Source organism: Rousettus aegyptiacus, unplaced genomic scaffold (genome assembly GCF_014176215.1).
Source record: "Rousettus aegyptiacus isolate mRouAeg1 unplaced genomic scaffold, mRouAeg1.p scaffold_m13_p_9, whole genome shotgun sequence".
In the NCBI taxonomy this organism is placed as follows: domain Eukaryota; kingdom Metazoa; phylum Chordata; class Mammalia; order Chiroptera; family Pteropodidae; genus Rousettus; species Rousettus aegyptiacus.
Genome location: NW_023416312.1, coordinates 97,716,766 through 97,743,472, shown reverse-complemented (window position 1 = coordinate 97,743,472; position 26,707 = coordinate 97,716,766). Strand labels below are relative to the sequence as shown.

The 26,707-nt window shown below is 39.2% G+C and overlaps 1 long non-coding RNA gene across 29 annotated transcripts in view; it reads right to left on the bottom strand.

Annotated features, from left to right (window-relative positions):
* The window catches only part of LOC107499481, a 171,334-nt gene that overhangs the window by 73,314 nt on the left and 71,313 nt on the right, over window positions 1-26,707 (bottom strand). For 25 of the 29 annotated variants that reach the window (XR_004952784.1, XR_004952796.1, XR_004952806.1 and 22 more), the window contains 3 exons: window positions 24,068-24,163; window positions 2,265-2,383; window positions 787-937 (listed from right to left, as the gene is read on the bottom strand). This is a non-coding gene — a long non-coding RNA (uncharacterized LOC107499481). Of the gene's footprint in view, window positions 1-486; window positions 592-786; window positions 938-2,242; window positions 2,384-24,067; window positions 24,164-26,707 lie in introns of all 29 variants that reach the window. The other 4 variants (XR_004952782.1, XR_004952803.1, XR_004952798.1 and 1 more) reach the window with 3 other exon arrangements.

The window sequence follows — 26,707 nt, the reverse complement described above, 5'->3', positions numbered from 1 at the left end:
TGTCAGGTCTGCCAGAGACTAGGACGGTTAAGTAGTATAAGGAATGTCAAAGATAATAAGCTCGTAAATGGAGAGATGAAGATCTGCCCCCCTAACATGTCATTATGCCCTTCTGGCAAGGTTGGGGCTTTTTGTAGAAACACCCAGAGCTGTGGAGCTTTCAGGTTTCAAAGACAATGAATTAAATCTAATTTCAAAATAGTTGGTCTTTATGCTAAAATATACACAATACACACACATAGAAGAGCACAGTACTATAATTTAAAGTGGTTAGAAAAAAATGCCAGAATAGAAAGAATAATTCTGTTAAGAGAACATGATCCATTATAACTCTGTTTAGTATTGACAGAAAGTAGGCATGAGCGAGTAGCCTGAAAGTAAGAGAGAGGGTATTTTTAAATGCAATGTTTAATGTTATTTCCAAAGAAAATGTTTCCTAACTGAATTAGTCTCTCAATTTTTTTTCTATTTAATAATGCTTATCACCTATTTTAAAGATGCCCTGTGATGAAAACAGTCTTTCGAGACGAAGTAAAAAACCTCAGTGGTATCTTCCTTTCTCACTTTTTCTCATTCATCTGTAATTCTTAACTACAAAATAAAACAAACAAGAAAAATACTAAATATCCTGAGCATGCATTTAAATAATTTCTACCCCTGATAGTTTCTTGGCGTCAACTTAGTACTTCCAAGGGTCTGATTAGCTTGTTGCTTCTCAAGCTAAACATTTCACTCTCAAATTTTGTTTCCTCCTCTATTTGATCAAAACCTTACATGGAGACTCACCTTTTCATTCCATCATCAATCCTGATATACGGTGGCTCGGCTAGTTAGAGCGACACGGGCCACAGGTGCAGTCTGTCCACGGTTCAGCCAGCGGTCCAACCGTACCATACTCCTGAGTCCTGAGGGATGCCTCACCTTTCCTGGGAGGCTGCTGGAGTAAATGACAAGAGGACAGGAAAGAAGTTAGTGAAAACTCAAAGCCACATTAACCAAGAATACCAGATTTCCTGGGACAGGCCACCTCTAATGGTTGGCTTCGCTGACTATGTCCTAAATAAAGTTGTTCTTGTCAGATTCTGAGTCTAGAATTTTAATTTCAAGGCCAAGAGACATCAGATCCAGCCAGAAGAGATGGGATTGGCAGTAAATGGGAATAAACTATGTGGGGCTCCCAAAACCTAGGTCACCTTTCCCTATTTGGTATCTTTGCTCTTCCTTCCCTACTTCCCATTAAGGGCTGATTGGCAGTTAAGTCCCTAAAATGCAAAAGTATCAGCCAGGAAGTGGAACCTGGGGCAAGAGTAGCCAGGGCAAAGGATGGCAAGACAAGCACCTGTGACATGTCACTGAGTCTCTCTGAATCTTTTATTCTTTGTCTATCGAATGTGTATCTACCACTCACTCTGCCACACTAGATATGAGGAATCAAAGACAGAATGCATGGAAAAAGCCCCTAAAGGCTCTGGCACCATGTAAGCCCTTATGTTTATCAGGAGTCTACCCTTGCAGCTTATGGGAAAAGGGTTACTGGGTACCCATCTCAAGACAGAACATCGCCACAGAGCTGAACTCTCAGGAAACACAAGGGGGCTTTCCTAGTACCTTGGCCAGCTGCCTCCATTCCCCCCGACAGCTTGAAAACAGGGTAGGTGGTCAAATGGCTTTCCCTAGTCAAATATCAGCACCTTCTGAGTGAATGGTACCATGCAATGAACTGTTCACTGGAGGAAGCAGCAAGAAGGTAAAAGAATTCTCCAGTGCACTCTTGCAAAATCCCAATTCACCCTGGGAAAAATGTTAACTGAAGGCTATCACGGGATATTGCTTAATTGAGGTGACTTTTTCCCTCCCCACTCTTTCCACCTTCATCCACTATCTTTTTGTTAATTGTCAAAAGGTTGTGTTCTTTGCAGCAGCTGCTGCTGCCCGAGCTGCCAGCGCTGGAACATGGAGGCTGGACAATTTCCTAATTCTGATCCTAAGGTGAGGACGGCACCCTAATCACATCTGAGTATGAGGGCAGAATATCAAGGGTAAACAATTCATCCCCAGGAGGCTTCTGGGGCTCGTTCAGTACATTTTGGATCTATTATCCTCTCTCGCTTATGACCTCGAGGAATGAAAAGCCATTCTAATAATAGTATAAGGAAAGCTAATTTAAGAAGAGAAATTTGCTATACGTATATCAAATAATGTCTTTCAAACAAACTGGAGTGACTTTGGAGTCACTCACTACCTTGAATTAGCTTTTGAATTACCCATGCTTCTCTTCTTTCTTTCCGTAACACAACTGAAAGCTGACACCACCTCAGTTCTGGGGGGTGTGGCAGAGATGGCGAGATGGGAATCGATTTATTAATATTTGTGAATGGGTCCTCTGAAAAATAAAGAAAAATGTTTTTAAAAACAACTGCATTGAGATAATACCTACTTTCACACAGCTTAACCCATACTGGCATCATTTATCTCATGGCATCTATCCTCAAAGTCAATTATACATACATATTAAATATCTATCCTACACAAAATAGAACACTCCCAATTATAAACACAGATGCCTAAGTAATCACAGAAGATGTGATGCTGTCGCTTGAGTAAGACGATAACAGGAAATGGAGAGGAAAATGAATTCTGAGTACCTACTATGTGCCAAACTCTATGCTTGGGTCACAGGGTAGGCATTTGTTTAGCTTTACTAGATACTGACAAACAGCATCCTAAAATGGTTTCTCAGTTTACCCTTCAGCTAGCACTGTATGCTAGCTGAATAAACTTTTCAGATAAACAATAACAAAAATAAAAACAAAACACTAGTTCGATTTATATAAGCAGTTATTTAATTGGTATTTCTGTGTTACATTCTGCGTTTAATTTGTAAAAATTAAAGACATGATGTGGTCAGTATGTTACCTAAAACACTCAAATAAGATTCCTGTGACAAATCCCTACTAAGTTTCAGGTCAAGGCAAGGCTGATCTTTAAAGAGGAACACATCTGCTTTCTCATTCTCAGACGATACATACCATGGCAACCCTTATCTTTAACTGCCAAAAAATTCAGAGTCAAATTCAGTGCTCAACCACCATATCATTCCACTCATCCAAGGTATCTAGTAGTATCTATTTCTTGAAATAGACAATCCTGTTCTCACTGTCTCTGTATTATGTTCAAACGTGTAAGCTTCTGCAAATCCTTTTAGAAATTAAGGGAAAAGGTTAAATTGTAAATAATTAAATAAAAAATGGTGAAGTTTAAAAGGAACTTTAAGAAATTAAGGTTAATGGAACCCAAACAACAAAAGTACAGAAAAGAAGCCAATATAAAATGCAGTTTTATAATGTGTGATTAGTCAACCCTCCTGTCACATGGTAAGCAAGATAAAATCATGCTTTTATGAGTCCTAGGTCCTCACCAAACAAAATGCCATATTTTATCCTAATGTAAGAAAAGTGGAAAAAGCACTGCTTTCCCTGGATTTTGACTCAATACCCACTGGACAAGCCCCTCACCCCAGATAAAAGTCCAATTTCTTCTCCTTGAACTGGAATTAAGCCCACCTTTGGAAGTAACACACGGCCTACTACTATATTTGTCAGTCAAATATTGACACCTCGGAACATCTTCATAGCTGTTCTCCCGGACAGACAGAACCCGTATATCCTTCTTTGTCACTACGAAAAACAACCCCAGCCAATCCAAAAATCTATTTCTCTCAACTCCGGATGCTGCTCTGAGGTTCACTAAATGCCTGATGATTGTATCAATGACTTTCTTAGATTGGATGGATTCAATGAGATCTTTCCATTGGCTAGGGGCTAAGTCTATGCACAGTTTCAAATGGATATCACAAAGCATAGGAGCTCAAGACGGGGAGTGCACCTGAGTGGAAGTTTCCAGTAGGGTTTCCAAAAATCTGGAATTTGATTGGAACTTCGAAGTAAAGATAGGGTATATTGGTAATCATTAATATGATGTTTGGGAAATGACATATGTAGAGCAATGCATCTAAAGACTGAAACCGAGGGAATGAATACAAGAAAGGAGATGTGGGTTCGTTCATGGAGGCCTTCGAGTACCAAACTAAGGGCTTTGGGTATTATGCTGTTATTAAAATTTTGGGGTGAGATGAGAAGACACATGTTGAAAGCAGTATTTTAGGGACTGAATCTGGCTATAGTGTTCAGTACAGACTGGGCTGGGGAGAAAAACAAGTAGGGATTCCACTGCTATTGTTATGATCCAGCCAAAGGCAACTAGTGCCTAAAACTAAGTGAGTGCAGCAGGGGTAGATGGCAGGAACAGAGATGAGTACAAAGGAACAATCATCAGGGTCCAGAAGTGATTAGGTGTATAAAAGGAGGCAAAAGGGAGAGCTAGGAATGTCACGGATGCGTAGATCCAGGAGAACCATGAGACAGTCACCTGCACTACTTATGGTTGCATTCTTTGTGGTAGCAAAACATTATAACCAACCCAAATGACTGTCGACAAGTACTGAAGAGTTGAACAAATATGATTCCTCTTCAGGATGGCTCATTATTCAATTACAAAAAAAAAGAAGCGAGGAAGAACTTCATACAATGACACGGGTGATCTCTAGGACATGTTAAGCGAAGAAAAGGTAGCAGAGCAGTGTTTATAGTACATGCTACATTTGTGTAAGAAATAGGGGTGGAGTAATCAAAACACCCTACGGTACTGGCATAAAAACGGACATATAGATCAATGGAACAAAAGAGAGAGCCAAGAAATACACCCACACCTATGTGGTCAATTAATCTATGATAGAGGAGGAAAGAATATACAATGGAGAAAGGACAGTCTTCAATATATGGTGTTGGAACTACTGGACAGCCATATACGAAAGAATGAAACTAGACCGCTATCTTATACCATACATAAACATTAACTCAAAATGGATTAAAGACTTGAACATAAGATGTGAAACTATAAAACTCCTAGAAGAAAACATAGGCACAAAGCTCCTTGACATAGGTTTTGGCGGTAGTTTTTTTTTTTTCATTTTTAATCTGACACCAAAAGCAAAAGCAACAAAAACAAAAATAAACAGGTAGAACTTAGAACTACATCATACTAAAAGGCTTTGCACAGCAAAGGAAAACATCAATAAAATAAAAAGGCAACCTACTGAATAGTAGAAAATATTTGCAAATTATATATTGGATAAGGGATTAATATTCAAAATGTATAAAGAACTGATACAATTCAATAGCAAAACAAATGAAAAAAAAAACAAATAATCTCATTTAAAAATGGGCAGAAGATCTCAATAGCAATTTTCCCAAAGAATACATACAGATGGTCAACAGGTACATGAAAAGATACTCAACATCACTGATTATCAGGCAAATGCAAATCTCAACCACAATGAGACATCACTTCACACCTGTTAGAATGGCTACTAACAAAAAGACAAGACATAGCAAGTATTGATGAGGATGTGGAGAAAGGGGAACCTTTGTGTCCTGCTGATGGGAATGCAAATTGGTGCAGCCACTATGGAAACAAGTATGGAGATCCTTTAAGAAAATTAAAAATAGAATTATCTATGCTCCAACAATTCCACTTCTGGGTATATGGCCAAAAGCAACAAAATCAATATCTAGAAGAAATAACTGTATCACCATGTTTAGACATGGAAACAATCTGTGTCCATCAATGAATGAATAATCTTTTTAATCAGACAAAAAATACTATTCAGTATTCCATTGTGTGTGTATATGTGTATGTATGTATATATGTGTATATATATGTATACATATATACACACATGTATATCTATATGGATGCATACACATACAATGGAATACTATGAGGAAGAAAAAGTCCTGCCATTTGTGACAACATGGAAGAATCTTGAGGGTATTATTCTAAGTGAAATCAGTTAGACAGAGAGACAAATATCACATGATCTCACTATTATGTGGAATCCAAAAACAAAAAACAAAAAATAAAACAAAACAAACAAAAAAGCTCATAGGTACAGAGAACAGACTGATGGTGGAAGGTCAGCATTGGGAGCGAAGGAGTCAAAAGGTACAAACTGCCACTTATAGAATAAATAAGTCATGGGATCCAATCTATAGCATAGTGACTAACACTGCATATTTGAAACTTGCTAATAAGAGAGTATATCTTACAAGTTCTCATCACAAGAAAAAAATAATTTTTTGTAACTATGTGAGATGACAAATGTTTACTAGACTTATGGTGCAATGAGTACATTTTGCAATCAATACAAGTATCACATCATTATGCTGTACATCTGAAATTAGTATACTAAGTCAATTATACTTCAATTAAAATATATAAATATTTAAAATATTTTAAATGGAAAGATAAAAAGAAAAGAAATGGGGGTGGAATACAATGACTTTTTTCATTTATTTAATATTCAAACCTGCAATAAACAGATAAACCAAGACCTAATAAACATGACAACTATAGAGGGAAGGAGGATAAAGAATGGGGGCAGGAAGGAGCAAGACTTTCGGAGTGTCTCTTGTTATATAGTTTTGACTTTGGAACTATGTAAGTGTTTTACATAAATTAAGTGTGAAATCAAATTTAAAAAGGAAAAAAAACTAAACCCTAAAACTGAGAAAAAATGAAGCAAATGAATCAAACTGTGTATCAAATTGGTAACATAATCACAGAAGTGACTGTAAAACACAATTATCTACCTCCATAGTAAGATTTATTCTAAGGGCAAAAGGAAGAGCAAAGAAATCTTAAGCTGTATTCGGTCGTCTTAATAATAACATTTAAATTTTACTAAAATTGTTAGATATAATATATGGTAATGAGAGTAATAACGTTACTATCATTAGGAAACAAGACTTTCTTGGAGTGAGAGAAAACAATTACAAAATAAAAATGTTAAGTAAAAGCCCCATTTTCCTTAATTCGACTCTGAGTATTAGGAAGTCATGATTTTCCTTTTTAAAAAAGTATGCATTTTCTATGTCTATCACTAAAAGAAGAGACCTGACAAGTGAGTAGCAGTGAGGAAATCCAGCCCTCAGACTGTTCTCCTAATATCACTTTCCGTCAAGACAACAAGAGTTAGAGAAACGGCTGACTCCCCAAGTTTTGGTTTGGAATCATATCGGATGAGGCTGGAATGTGCTGTCAAACCAAAAATCAAGAAATCTGTCATGGCAAAAGGAAACAGAAGCCAACCTGAAAGGACCCCCACTGGCCTGGGATGAGACCATTTTAGCAACAAAATCAATAATGACTACAATGGATCAAAACACATTAAATATCTAAAAATCCATGAGTTCATAACAATACTTAAGAGGGTTGAGTGGCCACCATTGGAGGTTGCTAGGATACCAACTCATTTTGAAAACTGATATTTTTAAAGGGAAGGTATCAAACATTTATCCTGCCTTTTTTCTTGTATATACTATAATTTGAAGTAATTAAATGGTTGTCAAATAAAATTCTAAAATCTTCCTTATAGAAAAATCCCAACTACTGAATGCAAAACATATAACAGAATTAGAAAAATGCCACTTTGCAACTCAATGAAATAATGGACCTAAGCAATAATTATCAATGGCTATTAAAACCATTAGGTGAAGGGTTGATGGAATCTTGATAATAGAGGGTTCCAGGTGACAACTTTGAATCCACTGATCAATCCTGGTATCACTAAGAGTGGGGCAACCAGATGTTATTTCCCCTCATGAAGTGATGGGATAGAAAGTACACAGCACTGACCGTGAAGTATTCTTACCCTCAAAATTTCAACCTGAATTTAATCAAAACATCTAGACATGACTACCAGTTTACAGGAATACAGGGGATGGAGAAGAACATTCAATGACAACGCAAGAATATCAAACAAATTGAGAATGGGAGACATTCTTCAGGGGAAATGACCTGGCTTCTCCAACAACTCAAAGCAATAAAAGACAAGACAAAACCAAGTGCAATGTGTGAGTATTGTTTGGATTCTAAACACATTAACTATAAAATGGTATCTTTGAGAAAATCAGGGAAATTTGAATATGGCTTGGATAATAAATGATATTGATAAAGTATTGTTAATTTTGTTAGATGTGATAATGGCATAATTGCTATAATATATATTATATATTAAAATTATATATATGATAATATAATTACTATGCCTATATATCTACATATGTATACGTTATATGTGTGTGTGTATGTGTATTCCTTATGAGTTAAAAAAATCAAAAGCACTGATGCTAAAGAAAAAATAGAAGATGGAGGAAAGAGGTCAGTCTGGGGGAAAAAGGATGAGAATTTTAAGACTTGAATTTCAGGAAGACAGCCAAAAAAATTAAGGTATAGATGTGTAGCAGGAGCCTGAAGAGTCTAACGTGAAGGCTAGAAGAAATGTGAGAGCTGGGGGGAGATTTGGGAGCAAAGCCTTGGGATTAGACTGATTTCACTGGGAGAGGAGAGGACAGACAGGTGAGGTCCAAACCCTAGAGAATATTTTACATCATAGTGAGGTAGTGGTGTTGGAGGTGGAACAGGGGGCAGTGAGAAAGCAAAAGGGAAAAGAAGACTCGTCAACAACAAAACAAAACAAGGAACAAGGAAGGAGTCAGAAAAGCATGAGGAAATCCAAAAGTTTGCTCTCATGGAGGGTAGAGAAGGAAAGAATTTCATGGAAAGGGTGGTCAACAGTGTTAAATCCCAGAACAAGACTGAGGGGGATGAGTCCTCAGAAACAGGAACAACTACCTGTTACCCCACAATCCTACTACATATCCAAATTAACTTCAAGGTAACAACAGCCTCACTGATAATAGTGAACCTGTAAGAAATTGACTTAATCGTTGGCCTCCATCTGTTCCTTCATTTCTTCCCTACTCGCCTAATAGTCCAGCCACCATTCACTGAGCACCACCTCCAAGCTAAACTCCCACTTCGTTCTGCAGATACCGAGGCAGGATATCTGCCCTCTGGGACCGCACAGCTTAATGAGGAGGATGGATCTGGAAAAATAACAACATAGCGTTAACATTTTACAAACTACTGGTATGTTTTGGATATACATGTATATTTTGGGCCAGGCACTGTGGGAGCACTAGAGATATAAACATAAACAAGTGGTTACTGCCCACCAGAGTTCAGAATATAGCTTGGAAGGCGGACAGAATTACATTTGTATTGTGATATGAACTAGAAAGAACAAGAACGAACAGGGGAGTGCAGAGCAGGAAATGAGGCTTATAAGGAAGTCCTGTAAGATAGGGGCTATTCATATGCCTATTTTACATACAAGGGAATGGAGGTACAAAGAGGCAAGGTGACTTGCCCAAGGCCAGCTGAGTAGCAGAGCCAGAATTCAATTTCGGGTTTGTGAGAGTCAGGAGTTTGGCTTTTCCCCACTCTGTCATACAGGCTGAAAGTCTCTTCCAAGACTTGTCATTCTCTTTCCACTGCAATATCCTCATCGCATATCCAGGGGTACAGAGCAGATGCTCAATGAGTTTGCTGAATGAATAAATGAACTATATGACCTCACAGGGAGAATAGGCTCATTAGGGGTCACTGTGTAGACTGTCTGTGTAAGGTGGCAGGTGAAGACATAAAGACCAACACCCAGGTGAGGACCTGTGCTGTGTAGGCCACTAGCATCAAAAGAGAAGGCAGAGCCAACAAGTATGTTGGGATAGCTAGTGACTGTCATTAGAGAGATCTGAGGGCTGGGCGCAGGGCCTCAGTCACAGGGGCTAGGAGGGGGAGTGGAAAGGGCCAGGCAAAGTCCCAACCCTAGAGGGCTCATGCTCTGAAAGCACGGTTCAGGGACGTAGATCTAGTTAAACAAACTGGGCCACAGGTCAAAGTACTGACAGCCAGCCAGGCTGATTCTGGTCTTGAATCTGCCAAGCCACTAGCTTGAGGCTCCGGAAAGCCCTCTGAAGATGGAAGGGGAAGAAAGAAAGGGGGAGTTTGAAGGGGGAGGAGAAACAGGCAGAAGGAGGAAGAAAAGGAGGAAGATGATGGGGAACAGCGGGGAGGAGGGAAAAGGGAGAATAGTGGCAGCCAACATTTACCAAATGCTGATGTGGACCAGGTTCTGTGCTGAGTGCTTTACAGGTGGTCAGGTAACTCTCATGACCATCCTATATTAACTTTCCTATCTTATAGATGTTCTCCAGAGATGTTAAGTAACTTACTGTACTTGAGGTCACAGAACCAGGATTTGAATTCAGGCAGCCTGACACCCCTCCCTCCCCCCCCCCCATCCCCACTTGGTAGAGCTCCAATCTACTATACTGAGCCTCAGGGTCTTACTGAAATGGATTAAGCTTGCTAGAGGCAAGAAACTCTGCCCTCCTTTTCCTGTACCTGTTCCAGTCCTGTCTGCAGGTAGGCCTGGCTGATGGCTGTACGTGAGACCAGTGAGCCCAGCAGAGAACTAAGAATCTGCTCCAAAAGATTCTTTTGGGTTTCAGAGAGAAGGTGCTGGGGTGGGGAGAGGCAACACTTTAAGCCCCCCACCCCCACCCCAGGAAATGCTGAGGTTGCTAATCCCCGGATCTGTAACAATGAAGATGTTAACAAAGGCTTGCGCAGGGGGCCAGCCCTACAGTTTGCAAAGCCTTTCACATGCCTTCCTTGATTAATTTGTCACTTTGGAGAAAATAATTTAAAAAAGGAAGCTGGTTCTTGATTCTGGAGATTTTCCCCTAGAGATTAAGTATTTCTCTCTACTGCAATCCACATATATCTCCCAGATGTCCTCTAGTCTTCCTGGAATTCCTATTAAGAATTTCAGCTATTCTCAACAAGAATGTTCAGACATCACAGTTTCTACTAACATATGGAGTGCAGATCTCCTGGCTCCAAATTCACTTCCCTTTCTGCCACAGCGGAGGCCGGAGCTTCCACAGCAAGAGCAGAAGGAAAACAGGCTCCGCAGGAACTGGGATATCGTTGCTGGATTCTATTCCATTAGCCCCCAATTCAAGTCCTCCACTCTACTCAGATCCCCATACTGACCCACTGATCCTTTCACTTGGAGGCTCTGGCCCAATTTGGTTCTCAGAACAACCGATACACAGGTCCAGAGTCAATGCCAGCCCTCGGCCCTGTGCCTTGGGGAGTAAGGAATGGGTTGCCTCTCTGATCTGGTAACCCCAGAAGGGTCACCTGAGAGCCCGTGATGCTCCCATACCCAAACTCTTCCCAAGCCTCTTACACTCAGCTAGTCTTAGGAGCTGGCCTTCTGCCTTGATTCCTACCCCTAAGTCCTGCACGTTGTCCTGCCTACTCACTCAGCCTCTTTCAGAACTGGGGCCCTGGTCTGAATGAGACATTATCTTATTTGTCTCTTTCCCCAACAGCTGGCATGCAGGATGGTCCCCAATGCATGCCTGCTGGGTGGATGAGCCCCTCTGCCTTGCCTTGTTCTTGTCAACCCTTCCCTCTGGAATTGGCACCTTGACCAAGTGATGGGTTTGGCCACTAGAGAGGGGTCTTCTTGATGACGACTGCCCAAACTGGCTGAAGATCCACGCCATTTTTACATACCCATCCCTTAGTTGCGTGATCTTGAGCAGGTTACTCAACCTCTCTGCATCTCGGTTGCCTTATATATAAAATAGGGAAATAACATTGCTACCTCAAAGGATTGCTGTGAAGATCAAAAGAGTGAATCTATGTTAAGTGCTTAGCACAGTGTCCACATTAAGTGTCTGATATTTCTGCTGTTGAGTTTGCTATCTTGGACTCCTTAGTGTTGACCACTTCCCAGAATGTTGTATGACACCTGGGCCTGCTTGCAGACCACTCACCTCACCCACTGGCCTGCCTCCACCTATAACAAGGCCGCGTCCCCAAGCATGTGTCCTGGCCCAGTGGCCATATCTAATACTAGGGCTCAGTTCCCTCCCCCTGCAGCCTACCCTGTTTCTGCTATTGAGCCCATCATTCCAGGTGCACAAGTACCACGTTAGGATGACTACCTGCTTCTAACAAGCAGAGTTTGAGTGAGCAGACTGTTCTCTTGGGCCAGGCATTTCCTAGAGGGAGTGGAGGTGGGAAAAAGCACCAGGATAGTTCAGAAAAGCAGCAGGCTTAGAGGAGGAAAGCAGACGCACAAAAAGCTGGGCCACATCCCTGGGAATTAGGCGTGGTTGGACAATCTTCCAAAGGCCGGAAAGACCACTTCCCCTGATGGCAGAGCCACCCTGCAAAGAGTTTGCAAAGAGAGCAGGAAGACAACTGGGCTATTTACTTCGTGGGCGGCGGGGGTCCTGCCAAAGCAGCTCCTGACATAATAAGAACAGAATCTTAGCATCTTAGAGACTGGAGTCACATTCTTAAGGAGAACAATGGCCTAGCGAGAGCACTTGTTTGCTGCTCTGAGCCCCAGAGGAACCCCCTCTGCAGACCTGCTGACTCGGGGAATGTCTGACACATGGTGCCCTCGGAGCTCATTTTGCCCACTGCCTTTCTTCTACAGGTAAGCAAACGAAGGGCTTGTTTTGCCCTCTGCCTGGCTCTTTATGTGGGATTGCCCAGTCGCATGGCAGGCCATGAGCAGTACTTCCAAACTACCCTCAAAGGATGCTGAGTCTTGGCAACTGGCCCAAAGCACTCCTTTGCAGGCCTAGGACCCACAGGGCTTGCTCTCATCTTGTCGCTCTGTTCTACAGATTCCTCCACCACCATCACCGAAACGCCTGCTGCATTTGGTCCCTCAGTCTGGGCCAAGCACTTGGACTTCCTCTGGCTTGAGGACTTGGGTTGCCCCTCAGGTCTTTTCACTGACTGTGCTGTCTCAGGCAGTGTCTGCAAAGGGAACCTTTCCTTTAGCCCGAGCCAGGCCGGTCTCCTCCCCAGCCTCCCTGCCCCACCCCCGCCACAGCTTCCAGGTCATATAATTTGAGCATTGTGACCCAGCAAAGGAATAATAATAGTAACATGAGCTCCTTGGCAGAGGTGAGATGTTTCTAACTTTTAAAATATAGAACGAAACCCTGGTACAAATCTCAGTGTCGGCTCTGCCTAGCTACATTTCCTGAGCAAGTTACTCAACCACCTTGAACTTTAGTTTCCTCATCCAGAAAATGGAGACTAAATGGGATACTGTACCTAAGTGCCTGCTGATAGGAAGAACTCCCTAAATTGCAGCTAAATTAATAGTAGTAACAGGTAATCTAATAACCTCTACATCTTTGCTGTCTATCAGACTGGTGCCCCAGAGCAGTTGCTCAGTAAGTACTGAGAGAAAAAAAAGTGTTTCCTTACCTGATCAGCACAACTACCAGGTGAGACAGGTGGAGAAGACACTGGTCTCCCCAGAGATGGAGACCTGAGGCTGGATGGCTAAGTTACTTGTTCCAAGTCACAGTTAATGAGCTGCAGAGCCTGGACTGGAAACTTCTGTTTACTGAGTCCCCATATGGTTCTACTGTTTCATGTCACCTGAGCAAATTCACGGCTGGGAGAGAACTTAGATTATCTAGTATAATCCCACCATTTCAATATTTGAAAACTGAGGTCAGAAACACAAAGAACGTTTCACAAGGCACAAGAGCTCGTCAGACAGAGAGTACAGGCCAAGTCTCCTGACTCCCAGCTTAGTGTTCTGTCAACAACACAACAGCTACCCTTGCAAAAATCACCTCACTGTTCCTAGATCGGCAAACATAGTCATCCTAGGCTCGAAGCTACCACAGCTTTCCAGGAAAACATCCATGTGGTAAGTGCGAAAGCCTCCCGTAAGGACAGGCCGCCCTCAGGGTACCAGATTCATTCTTCCAAGAGGGTGCACTTCCCATGTGATTTGAAGAATGTGTCAACGTGAAGCCGGGTGATGATCAGGAGCGTGCCAACAATCACAAGCTTGGTGGTGTGGAGTGCCATCTTTGAAGTGGACCCTACAGTATTTCTGGAATGTCGAGCATGAGCTCTGAGAAACACCCCACTTGGCAGTTCCTTCTAAAGCAACAAATACAGTTAAATGAGGCCCAAGTAGCACAGGATATTATTATTTACACACGACCCTTATCCCATAGCTGTGGAAAATGGAGCCAAATTCCACAAGCTCTTTTTTTTTGCAAGAGACGCTTCGCAAAACAGATAAGGCCAGCATTGCTGCGTGGTCTGTCTGCTGTTCTTTCTTGAAGTCAAGTGTCATTCGAAAATGAAAAATGATGTCCTCAGAATTTAAGCTCCAACAGATATATTAGGTTGTTCCACTTGCAGTTAATTTGAGGATGCAAAAGTTAAATGAGCATCGTTGTTTGCCTCAGATGAAGAACATAATGGGGAGGGGACAGAGGTGAATAACTCATTCGTCAATGTAACTGAAAAGGTGTCTCTGATACTTCTAATTTAAAAGGGCTTGAAATTCGAAGGGTTTCTGATGAAACAGGAAGGAAAATCAACACCTTGGATTCTAATAACACTCTTTTTCCCCCCTTGAAAAAAATATCACCAAAATACATTTGTTATCCACCCCTGTGCGGTTGGGCAATGGTAGCTGCAGAAGCATGTGACAAATGGAAGAGACCTGTCTCCATGCCCATGGCATGACCTGACCAAGCACACAAATCAAGAGTACCTTGCCTTACTCCCCTAAGCCCGAGCAAGCTAATGCCGGCATCCACAGGCTCGGTAAATGTCATGCTTCTTGGTTCCCTCTGTTCCTGATATAAATAGACGCAGTGAGTCTCCGACAAGCAGTCTATCTTGCTTAGCATGCTTGCTTGGGTCTTGGCAGTAAAGAAGAAAGGCCTTTTTGAAAGCACCATCTTTGTGGCCAATCTCCAAAAATGATAACATTTCACAGTTGGTTTTACTCTTATTGCATCCACCTCACATTTACTACAGGCCAGATTCTAGGCTCAGTGTTAAAGAAAGAGAAGAATAAAGGAGGAAGCAATCAATTCTGTGTTATGCAGGAGGTACTGGGCTCAATACTATTTGAGCTGGTCCTGGAGGACATGAATAATGCTTCAACAGGCATGGGGGTGAGGATGGAGTACTAATGAGAGAGAAGATGTAAGAAGGAAAGAAGCTGGCTAATGGCTCATGCACTCTTTGCTTAAACAGTTGGAATTACTGGATTGTAAATGGTTGGGGCTGTTTTCGCAATGTGAATGAGTATATTATGGAACACACACTTGTTATTAAAATGACTCAATGCCTTTTTGCAAAAGATTGCATGGAGTAGAAAGCAATGGACTCCTATAACTATGTGAGCACTCATTTATAAGACTTCTAAAGCTTCCAATAAACAGGAATTTGGTCTGTGTCTAATTGGGTTTCAATAGCTAAGACACAATTAAGAACTAGAGGAATTTGAGATGGCTTTTTTCTATTCAAATTTTCTATCATCTTAATCTCCTTATAAGCTATAAATTATAACTTATCCTCATAAGACAATAAGCAAAGCCCATAAAGTAAAAAAAAAAAAACATCAGATTTTGTTAGTTTTATTACATAACAAATATTGCAACCACAGCCCTATGTCTGGTGAATAATGTCACAGGAAAAGTCATTCATTAGTCTCCAGATATTTATTGATGAGACATTTTATAAAAATAAAAAGTCTCCTGTATTATTAGGACATATGTCTATATAGGTTAATTTTACATCTATACCCGAGATGATAATATTATGTCTATCTCATTAACTGGAGAAGCACCCAAAGCTGATGATCAATTATTCTTCATTGATTGAAATTCTCAAGTACCTTCTAGAATTCAGAAGGAATCTCCTGTTGTTAAGTTCCAATGTCCTGAAATATGTACCTAAAGAATTTTAGTTATTTTCATTTTTTATACAGAGAGGTACTTCTCCCAGTTCTTATTAAATTGCAAAATTACAAATTGGACCTCTCCCCAGAACCCAACCTTGGGCATATCACAGAATCCAGAGATACATGGGTCTAACAAAATAGCATAAAAGTAGTAAGAAAATCTCCAGGAAAACAAAAGGCAAATGAGTCAGACAGCTGAGTAAGATAGGACTTTGGGGGAAAACAGCCCCCAAAAGCAGGACACAAACAATGGACAGGGGTTAAAGGGAAATTTTTAAAAAGTATGATCCTTTTTCTCTCTTTATCATTGCCCTAAGAAGACCATTTTCTGCCCCTTCACCACTGATAGGTATATAAGTTGTAGACCAGTGCCCACTAGGGGTGGCTTGGTAACTTCGGGGTAAAACTCACGGCTGGCTGGGATGATGGGTGCTAGGCAACAGATACGTGTGGATTGGCTGCCCTTTAAGAGATTTTCCCTACCTGCATCCATACACCAGTACCCAGAAAACTGCAACTGGGGGACGCTTCTCTCAAAAGAAAGGAATGCCAAGGCTGAGTTGCCATTTGTAACACTAGACGTTTTCTCCCAGAGTCCTATCTTCTCCATCAAACTCATTGGGGAGCACCAGCCAAGGCTGAAGTTTTAGTTTTTCCCCACAGCTATTCATTATAATCCAAGGTAGCCAATAACTCCGGTGAAATAGGAACTCACAAGGAATATTCACTGGAAGCATGGTGAGACAATTGAGAATAGCAGCTGAAAGTGGGAGGGGTTGTACTCCCCCCAATACCAAGTGAGCGCAAGGGGCCTGTGGCAAGAAGGACTGAAGGGGCTGGAGAAATCTAGCCCCTATGAACTCTGAAAGCTGACCTGCCAAGTCTCCCCTCTAGGACAGAATCCTATATTAAGGACAATTTGGTGGGGGTTAAATCAAAATTGAGCAAGATAGTTTCTTTTGCTTCTGATATGGCTGAGTAAACTATTGATCCTGATCCTCCTGTAGACAGCAACTATAAACTGAAAAAGAAAAAATAAACCAGGAAGAAACAACAATTAAAGAAACTAGAAAACAAATACAAACAAGCATATTCTGAAGAGGAGTTGGCACAAGGTGAGTTACTCAGGTTTACAGCTTTTAGAGGGGCAAACTAAAGCTGACAAGCGGCTAAGACACCAAGAGTAAGACACCAATAGTAAACTCACAGTCTTTCTGGTATGAAGAAGTATACGACAGAACTTGGGAAAAGCCCAGCCATTAGAAAGTAAAAGGGGTACGGAATCCTGGAAAGGAGGGAGCCAGAGGAAACCCCAGTTCAGTCCACAGACTCTATTCCAATCTCAAGTGACTCCTGAACCACACATACAGGGGACACACTTCAGATAAAGATCAAAGTTCTGAATTAAGATTTCAACTACCACTCAAGGGGCACAGTTTAGAGTTTGAATCTCACTACATTAACAACCTGCCAAAACAATAAAATCAGTATTTTTCAGAGGAGTACATTGGAATCCAGAGTCTCCACAAAATAACATTAAAAATATCTAGGATACAACCACAAATTATTCAGCTTATGAAGATTTAGGAAATTGTGATCCATTTTCAAGAGCTGAAAAATATTAACAGAGACTATCTGAGATGACCCAGATGTTGGAATTAGCAGACAAGAAATTTAAAGCAATTACTATAATTATATTTAAAGGAGTAAGAGAGAATATACTCACGATAAATGAAAAGATAGAAAATCACATCAGAGAACCATGGACCATTAAAAAAAGAACCAAATAAAAATTCCAGAATTGAATAAAAATTTTTCCAGAAATTAAAAATAGCTGAAAAATTAAAAAAAAAAATAACCACTATATTGGCAAAACAGCAGAATGGAAATGAAAAAGGAAAAGTTTCAGTGAAGTTAAGATAAAACAACAGAAATACTCAATATGAAGAACAGAGAGAAAAAATAGTTTAGAAAACAAAAAACATGAATAGAGCCTCAGGGGCGTATGGAAAAATCCGAATGTCTTACATATATGAGATTAGAGTTCTAGAGGGAGTGGAGGGAGAGAGTAGGGTAGAAAAAAGTACTGAATGTGCAACAGCTTAAATTTCCCCAAATTTAAAGATTCAAGAAGCTCAGCAAATCCCAAAAGGACAGAATAGAAAACTCTGGGAATATCACAGTCAAACTTCTGAAAACTAAATATAATTAGAAAATCATAAAAGCAGCCAGAGAAAAAGAACACTTTATATAAGGGTGAGGGCAGAAAGTTTTGAAATGAGCTAATATTAGAAACAATGGTGACCAGAAGAGAGATCAAAGTCTTTAAAGTGATTAAAAAGTGCCAACCCACAGTTTTATACTCAGAAAATATATTCCTCAAGAATGGAGGCAAAACAAAGACATTTTCACATAAAACAAAAGTTAAAATATTTTTGCCAGCAGAACTGAACTACAAGAACTACTAAATGTGTAAGAGAATAGTTCCGCCACACGGTAACCCGTTGACCTTTATTGTCTCTATATGGGCCACTAAGTCAAGGCTTGATCATAAGCTGACTTGGGTCGTGGAAGAACACCCTGCAATTCTTTCTGGAGCAGGGGAAATAAGCAGCTTGGTGAGGAACTATCACAAGGCTGTTCTCATCCGTCTCCCTAATGTGAATTGACCACAGGACTTTCTAGCTTGCTCCCCACTCCAAGTTAATGTGTAATTCAATGCTATTCTAATTAAACTCTAGCATTGGTTTTAAAAAACTTTTTCTTTTGAGATGATTATAGACTATCAGCAGATCGCAAAATAGTTCCTAAGGTGCATTGATTGACTGCTTCCTCCAATGGTGACATCTTACATATGATTATAGCAAAATACAGTTACTGGAGTTTATTCAGTTTTCACCAGTATTTATATGCACTCACATGTGTGTGAGAGTATAGTTCTGTGTAATTTTATGACATGTGCAGATTCATGTAATCATAATTACAATCAAGATAAAAGATTATTACATTACCACAAAGGTATTCCCTCATGCTACTCCTTTATGGTCACATCCACTGCTCACTCTTGTCCCTGTCCCCTAGCAACCACGTATCTATTCTCCATCTATATATTTTGTCACTTCAAGAAGGTTAATAATTGGAATCATAACAGTATTGACCTTTTGAGATTGGCTTTTTCACTAAGCATCAAGTCTTTAATATCCATCCAAGATTTTGTGTACATCAATACTTTTTTTTTTGCTGAGTAGTATTCCCTGGAATGGATATACCAGAGTTTGTTTACTGATCACCAGTTGAAGGACATTTGGGTTGTTTCCAATTTGGGTTTATTATGAATAAAGCTATAGTTAAGTCCTCACTTAAAACTGTTGATAGGTTCTGCAACTTTAAAAAAAATAACATATAACAAAACCAAATGTGCCATAGACTAATTAATATAAACAAGAGTTAAGTTCCTACAGCATTTCATCAATATTATATATAACAAAACGACATTCAACAAAATGATATTATATAAGGACCTGCTGTACTATGAACATTCGTGTGTATATTTTTACATAACACGAGTTTTTATTTGAGATAACTGCCCAAGAGCGCAATTGCTAAGTTATATAGTAACTGCATGTTTAGTTTTATAAGAAATTGTCGTACTTCCTTCCAGAGTGACTACCTGCCATTTTACATTCTTACAAGCAATGTGTGGAGTTCTAATTTCTTCAATTCTCACCAGAATTTGGTGTTCCCATTATTTTTTTTAAATTTTAGCCATTCTAATAGGTACATAAATGCAAATAATCTATGCACAACTATAAAAAAACACAAAAGTAAAAGCACAGCTGATAAACTGGGAGGAAATATTTGTAGCATATGTCACAAAAGGCTAGTTTCCTAAAATATGAAGAAAATTGCTGAAAAATTGAGGGACAAAGGACCAAAAACCTGGTAGGAAAAAAGTGGGAGTGGCATGAACAGATAATTCACACACACACACACACACACACACACACACACACACCGTGCACACGAAAAGATGTTCCGACTCAGTCGAAATTAGAAAATTACAAATTAAAACAACACCAAGGTACCATTTCTCACCTATCAGATTGATGAAAGTTTAGAAGTATGAGAACACATTTTATTTGTGAGACTGCAGAGAAACTGGTGCTCTCAAACATTGCTGGTAGGAATGCACATTGGTACAATTCTCATGGAGAAGGATTTTTCGATAGCTAACAAAACTAACACGCACTTACCTTTTGAAACAGCAGTTCTTCTAAGAATTAACCTTGAAGATACACCTCTGACAATACAAAAACACATATGTACCATATTTTTTTACTGCAGCACTGCTTGTCATTTCAAAATGTTGAAAAACCCAAAGGCCCATATCTAGGAAAATGTTTGAATAAGTTATGATATATCCATACGATGGAGTTCTAATGCAGCTGTAATAAAAGGATACGGAAGATCTCTATGAACTGACATAAAGTGGTTTCCAGGATATAGTGTTAAGTAGGAAAAAGCAAATTGCAAGAGTTTCTATAGTATGCTATCCTTTATGTAGGAAAAATTGGATATAAGAGATTTCACATGCATCTGCTCATGTGTACAACAAGAAATACAGAAATGATAAATCAGAAATGAATGAGCTTACTTACCTGCAGAGGGTGGGGAGGAACAGGGTGAAAAGAAGGGAGGTGAGAACACTGGATGTTAGGGTTGATCAAGTAGGTAAATATATTTTGGATAATAAGTGCCAGCCTCATCACTGTTGAAGAGTGTTAAAAATAAGGAAAGGAGGAAGGGTTGAATGAGCTGGGTGCTGTTAGGGTGGAATAAAAGGTAGCAGAATGAACTCATGATTTTTAAGACAGGTGAAGTGGTGCAAAAATTAGTGGACAAAAGTATAATTAATGATAACTAGGATATTTGCAGTCTCAAAGTATCTCTCCACAAGATTCTTATTAATTACGAAGAGAAAAACAGTAACTTTATAGTGAAGAAAATTGGCAGACACCGCTGTAACCAAATGATTAAAGTTAATATCACCACTAATGACACATCGATATCATGAACCACCAAATATGATGATGCGCTGAGAAGGGCACACAGACTTTTGTGATGTTCTTGCCAGAAAAAAACATAAATTCAATATAATCATAAGAAAACATCAGACAAATCCAAATTGAAGAACACTGTATAAAATAACTGATGAATACTCTTCAAAAGTGTCAAGGGCATGAATGACCAAGACTGAGGAACTGTTCCAGATTAGAGTGGGATCGTCAATTAGATCCCCAATCAGAAAAAGGATATCAGTAGGACAACCGGTGAAGCTTGAATAAGATTTGTAAATGACTTAATAATATTATATCAATGTTAATATCCTGGTTTTGAAGTTTTATTATGATTATGTACAGTGTTAACATTTGGTGAAGCCGGATGATTTTTTACAACTTTTCTGTAAGTCTAAAGTTATTTAAAAATAAAATCTTTTTAAAGGTGTCTGCCTGAACTAACACCAAGTTCATTAAGGGCTCCTCTGGTTATCTTTTACATGGAAGGTCAAAAACTGGACCACAGATTGGCAAGTCTAAAGACCCTAAGATCTTGCTCCTTCGAGATTCTAAAACAAGGCTGGTAAAAGAGGTAGCTAACTGCCAAGTGAGGGCACGCGGACCTTCCAGTTTCCGGATAAGTTTGAAAAGGGAGATTATAACCATGGGCAATTAATGAATCCTCTTTTTATGACTGAAGAGAAGCTATATAAAAATCCACTTTAATCTTTAAAATTAATAAAAAAGATAAGAGGGGCTGCGGTTACCCAAGATAATAGAGTAGGAACCAAAATTTAAGTAATCCATTTCTTCAGCTAGACAAAGAAGTTCAGATTCTGACCTCCTCTTCCAGACATAAGACCACGAGCAGCGGCACAAAAAAAAAATGGGGCAGAACAGAAAGTACTGGCAAAAAAAAAAGGGTGGAAGTTCTCTACAAGAGCCCTAGGAGGCACAGGGAAGGTTCTTTCTTAGTCCATGCTTCTCCCATGAAGGGGCAGAACAAATGAAAAAAAGAAGAAAATTTGGGAACTATTCGTTGGTCCCCAGTCTCCTGATCCCTTACTGACTCTTTATTTCCTGTCACAGAAAAATCCCTTTCCCTTTAACATTATGGTTCTTAATGCCACCTTAAATTCAGGATTCTTCAGTTCACTCTGAAAGCTCTCCATAGCATGACCCTAACCATTCTTTCCAGTTTATTTCTGAGGCACAGAACCTAGTGATGAGCCACTGGATGTTAATTAAATTTACCGTAGTAATTATTTCACAAAATACTCATATATAAAATCATTATATTATACACCTTAAACTAATACAGCATTATATGTCTATTATATCCCAATAAAAATGGAAGAGGGAGAGAGAGAGGAGAGAGGGGAAGAGAGAGGAAGAGAGAGAGGAAGGGAGGCAAGAAAGGAAGGAAGGACAGATGGATGGACAGATGAAAGAAAATGCTTTGGAGCCTGAATTCCTATTTGATTTCCTGTTCTTCCATCTCTTAGCAGGTGACCAAGTTTACTAATTGCTGTGAGCCTTCGTCTCCTGATTTGTACAGTAGGAATGATACTGCCTACAACTCATGAGATTGTTGTGAGCGACAATTAAACAAGTGAATGCATGTAAAACCCTTAACGCTATGCATGGCACAGAGTAATGACTCAATACACAGGTACTATTACAGCCCTAAATGGATCCTATGATTGCTCATCTTGTTACTTTTACTCAAGCTGTTCTTGCCTCCTGGAATGCCTCTGCGTATAGAAATTCTACCAATTGTTTAAGGCCAGTCTCCAAGGCTACCTTCTTAAGAGGTCATTCCTTTTTTTCCACCAGGATATTATCCCTGCTTCAGACCTCCAGTCTATTTGTATTCCTCCCCAGCACCTCCTTCGCACTGATAGGCATACTTGGACATTGCTCAAGAGTTGAGCTTGCAATGAGCAGGTGCTCCACGACTATTTACTGAATTAAACAGATGTAGTGTTCAAATGTTATATTATTTTCTAAAAATTTTAGTAAGAATTCCAAATATCTGAGCAGTAACTCAAATAATTCCAGATGCCAGAGTTTCTGCTAACAACTCAATGGTAAAAGCGCATAGCCAAGAACTGTATCGGGGGTGAAGAAGCATAGAGCAGAGGATGGTGGGAAGGAACTCTGCTGATATTTGTTGCTGCCGATAATGTTGGCCTCCGAGATGTGTAAGTGTCATATATATGTTTGCGGGGGGCGGGGGGGGGGCTCTGCTACTGTCGTTTTCTGTTTTGTCCAGCAACTTTTCTTTGGGATTTGCAACAAAATGACAACTGTGGAAAGTGAAAATAGTTCACAGGCAAACATCTCACACATACACAAATGCTTTTCAGATGGGTGGAAAAGATGACATTTGCCTACAGGAAGTGTATAAAGAAATAACTCTGACGTCCCTCTCAGCCCTGGTGTCTCTTGCTCTGCCTGCCTCCAAATAATGCCAAGGGAAAGAAAAGTGTGAAACACTACCCACCCACCCAGTTCTTCTCTGAAAGGCAAAGGTGTCTGATTCAAGACTGAGTTCTTAGGGTTTGGATGCCAACGGGTGTGCATTACCTATGCTGCCTCAGTAAGCACTTGTTATACAGACACAGACAAGCAAAAAGAGGAGTGGGGAGACATTTTCACCAGTTCTGTAGAGATGTGTTGAGAAATTCCAGACAAAATAAAACCCTTGTGGATTACTTTCCCTTCTTATTCCTGACTTGGGGATGTTTACTGGTATGTAAGCATATCACTTTCCATCATTAATGACTCAGAGGGAGTTTGAGGGTCATGGTAAATCAAGTAAATGATCAAATGAAGTCAAAATAAGCAGGTTGCCTTTGATATTTTGTTAGTGAAATGAATAATGCTCGATTATCTTCAAGTCAGACTGAACATGTTAAACACGATCCACTGCAGTGCAAAATATTGACACACAGTAGAATGTCACAAAAACAGGTGAGAACAGCTATTCTCTTGAATTGAAACAATCATAGCTTCATGTTCCAGTCTTAAAATACCCTCACTCCTTCTCTCCCTTCCTTCCTGTCATAGACATTTAATGAATACCTACCTTGCAGAGAGTTCTGTGAAAGATACTTTTGGGAATAGAGAAATGAATAATACTGTGTCCTCAGGTAGTTTATAAGTTTAACAGAAAAGATAAGACAGTAACAAAAAACAGAAAAGAGCCACTCACGGTTTCTACAAAATAGCATCCAAGCTCCACACTCTGGCTCCCTCCAAAGAACTTGATCAAGGAGATGCTATCGAAGTAAGCGGAGGTTTGATGAACCTGATAAATCAAAGAAATATTTGTGAGTGGCTTTTGGGAAAATCCATCCATTTATATTTATTGTATATACTGTTTTACTGGACTTATTTCAAAGAGATCCTTTGTGTGGTAAACTTTCTGAGGCCTTGAATGACAGACTATTTCAATCTTGCATTTAAATAATATTTAGCTGGGTATAAAATTCTAGGTTCTAAGTTCTTTCCCCTCAGTACCCAGAAAATTAGCACTCTACTGTCTTCTTCTGTTTTGTGTACTGGGACATCAATATGATTTTGTTCCTTTGTAGGTGACCTGCTTTTTCTTGTTGAGAAGTCTTCTCTTTGTCTTTGATATTTTTTAAATTTTTACCATGTATCTAGTCATAGATTTTATCTTATATATTGTCTGGCAAACTCTGAATCCTTTTAAACTGAGGGTATCCATATTCCACAATTATTTCTTCAAACACTTAACTCCCTTCTGCTTATTTTTTTCTCTTCTTCTTGGGCTTCTCTTTTACTGACTTGATATTTATCCTTCCATCCTCTATGTCACTAAAGATTTTAAAAAACATTTCCCAACTATTTATCCTTTTCTGATGTAATCAACCTGATATTTCACCTTATTAGTTCATTCTTCATCTATATCCATCTTGTTATTAGCCTCTCCCCTCCAAGTTCTTTATTTTTCTTTATTTTTAATACTTATTTTTCAATTACAGTTGACATACAATATTAGATGAAAAAACAAAACAGGAAAAAAACTCATAGATACAGAGAACATTTTGAGGGTTGCCAGATGGGAGTTTGGGAGAATGGCTGAAAAAGGTGAGGGGATTAAGAAGCACAAATTGGCAGTCATAAAAATAGTCACAGGATATAAAGTATCACATAGAAACTACAGTCCATAATATTGTAATAACTACGTATGGTGTCAGATGCGTCCTAGGCTTATCAAAGTGATCAATTATTTTGTAAGTTATATAAATGTCTAATTACTATGTTGTATACCTGAAACTAATGTAATATTTTATGTCAAATTCTTCATTTCAACTCTTATTTTTCATAGCTGATATTTCTAAAAACTTCTTCTTTGTAACTGTTTATTCCTGCTTTCTGTTTCCAATATGTTCCCTCAGCTCTTCAGTGATATTCCAGTTTGTTTTCAATTATTGACTAGTTCATTAATTCTACTTTGGTAAGGTCTATTAAGTTTGTTGTCTTTCTTTTGAAATAGTTGCACTCCTTAGAAGACATGTTATTTAAGAGTACTAATGCTCGGTAACTTCTAAGGTTACAATGGAAGTTTTTTGATGAAGCATACTACCTAGGTTGTAACTTTTAATCAAATTTCTCTGACTAATGTTAGGGACTCTACTCTCATTCTACTAGGTTTAGGTTGTACATTCGCTCTTCCAAAAGTTTATTTACCCATCAAAGATACAATGTGCAATTAAGATAAGGTATCAACAAATGGTAGTAACTGCCATAATTGCACAGCTTCAAGTATATCTGTTCTGTGTGTGGCTGCTTGAAACAGACAATGTAACTATGTATTGTCAGATACTGCTATTTAAATTTGATAATGTTTTAAAAACTGCTAAACAGAGCAACATCATTATATTTAAGAATGGCACATAGAGGAAAAGATTTAATAAAATAAATGCCAGACAAAGTACATATTTGTACTTTGTTTTTCACTGTGAGTTTTACGCATCATGCTTAATATGTTAAGGATTCTGAGAATTCTGTAGAAGCAGGTTGATTCTCCCCAGGTGGCCTACTTTTTATCTGTGATAGCCACTGACAGTCACTAGTAGTAATATAGGGATAGAAGTTTGGACTCTCTTTGGGCATGGCTAAACTAGGTAAAACAGATATTGGGTGAAAAATAGCACTTGCCTGGGAATTTGTATACCTAAACTGCAACACAATTCTGTCACATAATAGCACTGTGATCTTGGAGCTATCACCTAACTCTCTAAGGCTTCAATTTCCTTACTTGTAAAATTAGGTTTGGACTACATCATCTCTAAGGTCCCTTCAAGCTGAACAAATTTATTGTTCAGTTTTATCAGGATATACCATTCCAAACAATTACCAGTATTTTATGTATAGGAATCTATCGCTTTTGAACAAATGATAAAAGCAAAAAGTAAATAAATGTACTTTTACATGTAAGCCAGGCCATCTTATACAGAACAATCAAGAAAAGAAGAAAGTCTATATACAAAGGGTCCAATTTGTAACTTATTCTGCAAATAAAGCTTGTTTCTAACCATTTCCTTTGTTAATCTTACTCCTAACCACAGGTTGCCTCAGGGCATTATCACAGCATTCACCAATCTGTCCTGTTTAGTTTTAGCTGTTAAATCTATAGACTCTAAGTGCTAAATACTAGATTAATAGGTCCTTACTAAGAGTTTCAATGTCTCAGCTAGCTCTTGTGCTCTGAGATTAATCTCCTCTCTTGTCTTCCCCAGTAATCAGCCTTTCCATAGTTCCCAAATCTCAGCCCCTTTCTCCAATTCCCATTATTTTTTCTCTTCTTCCTGAATCGGAGTTT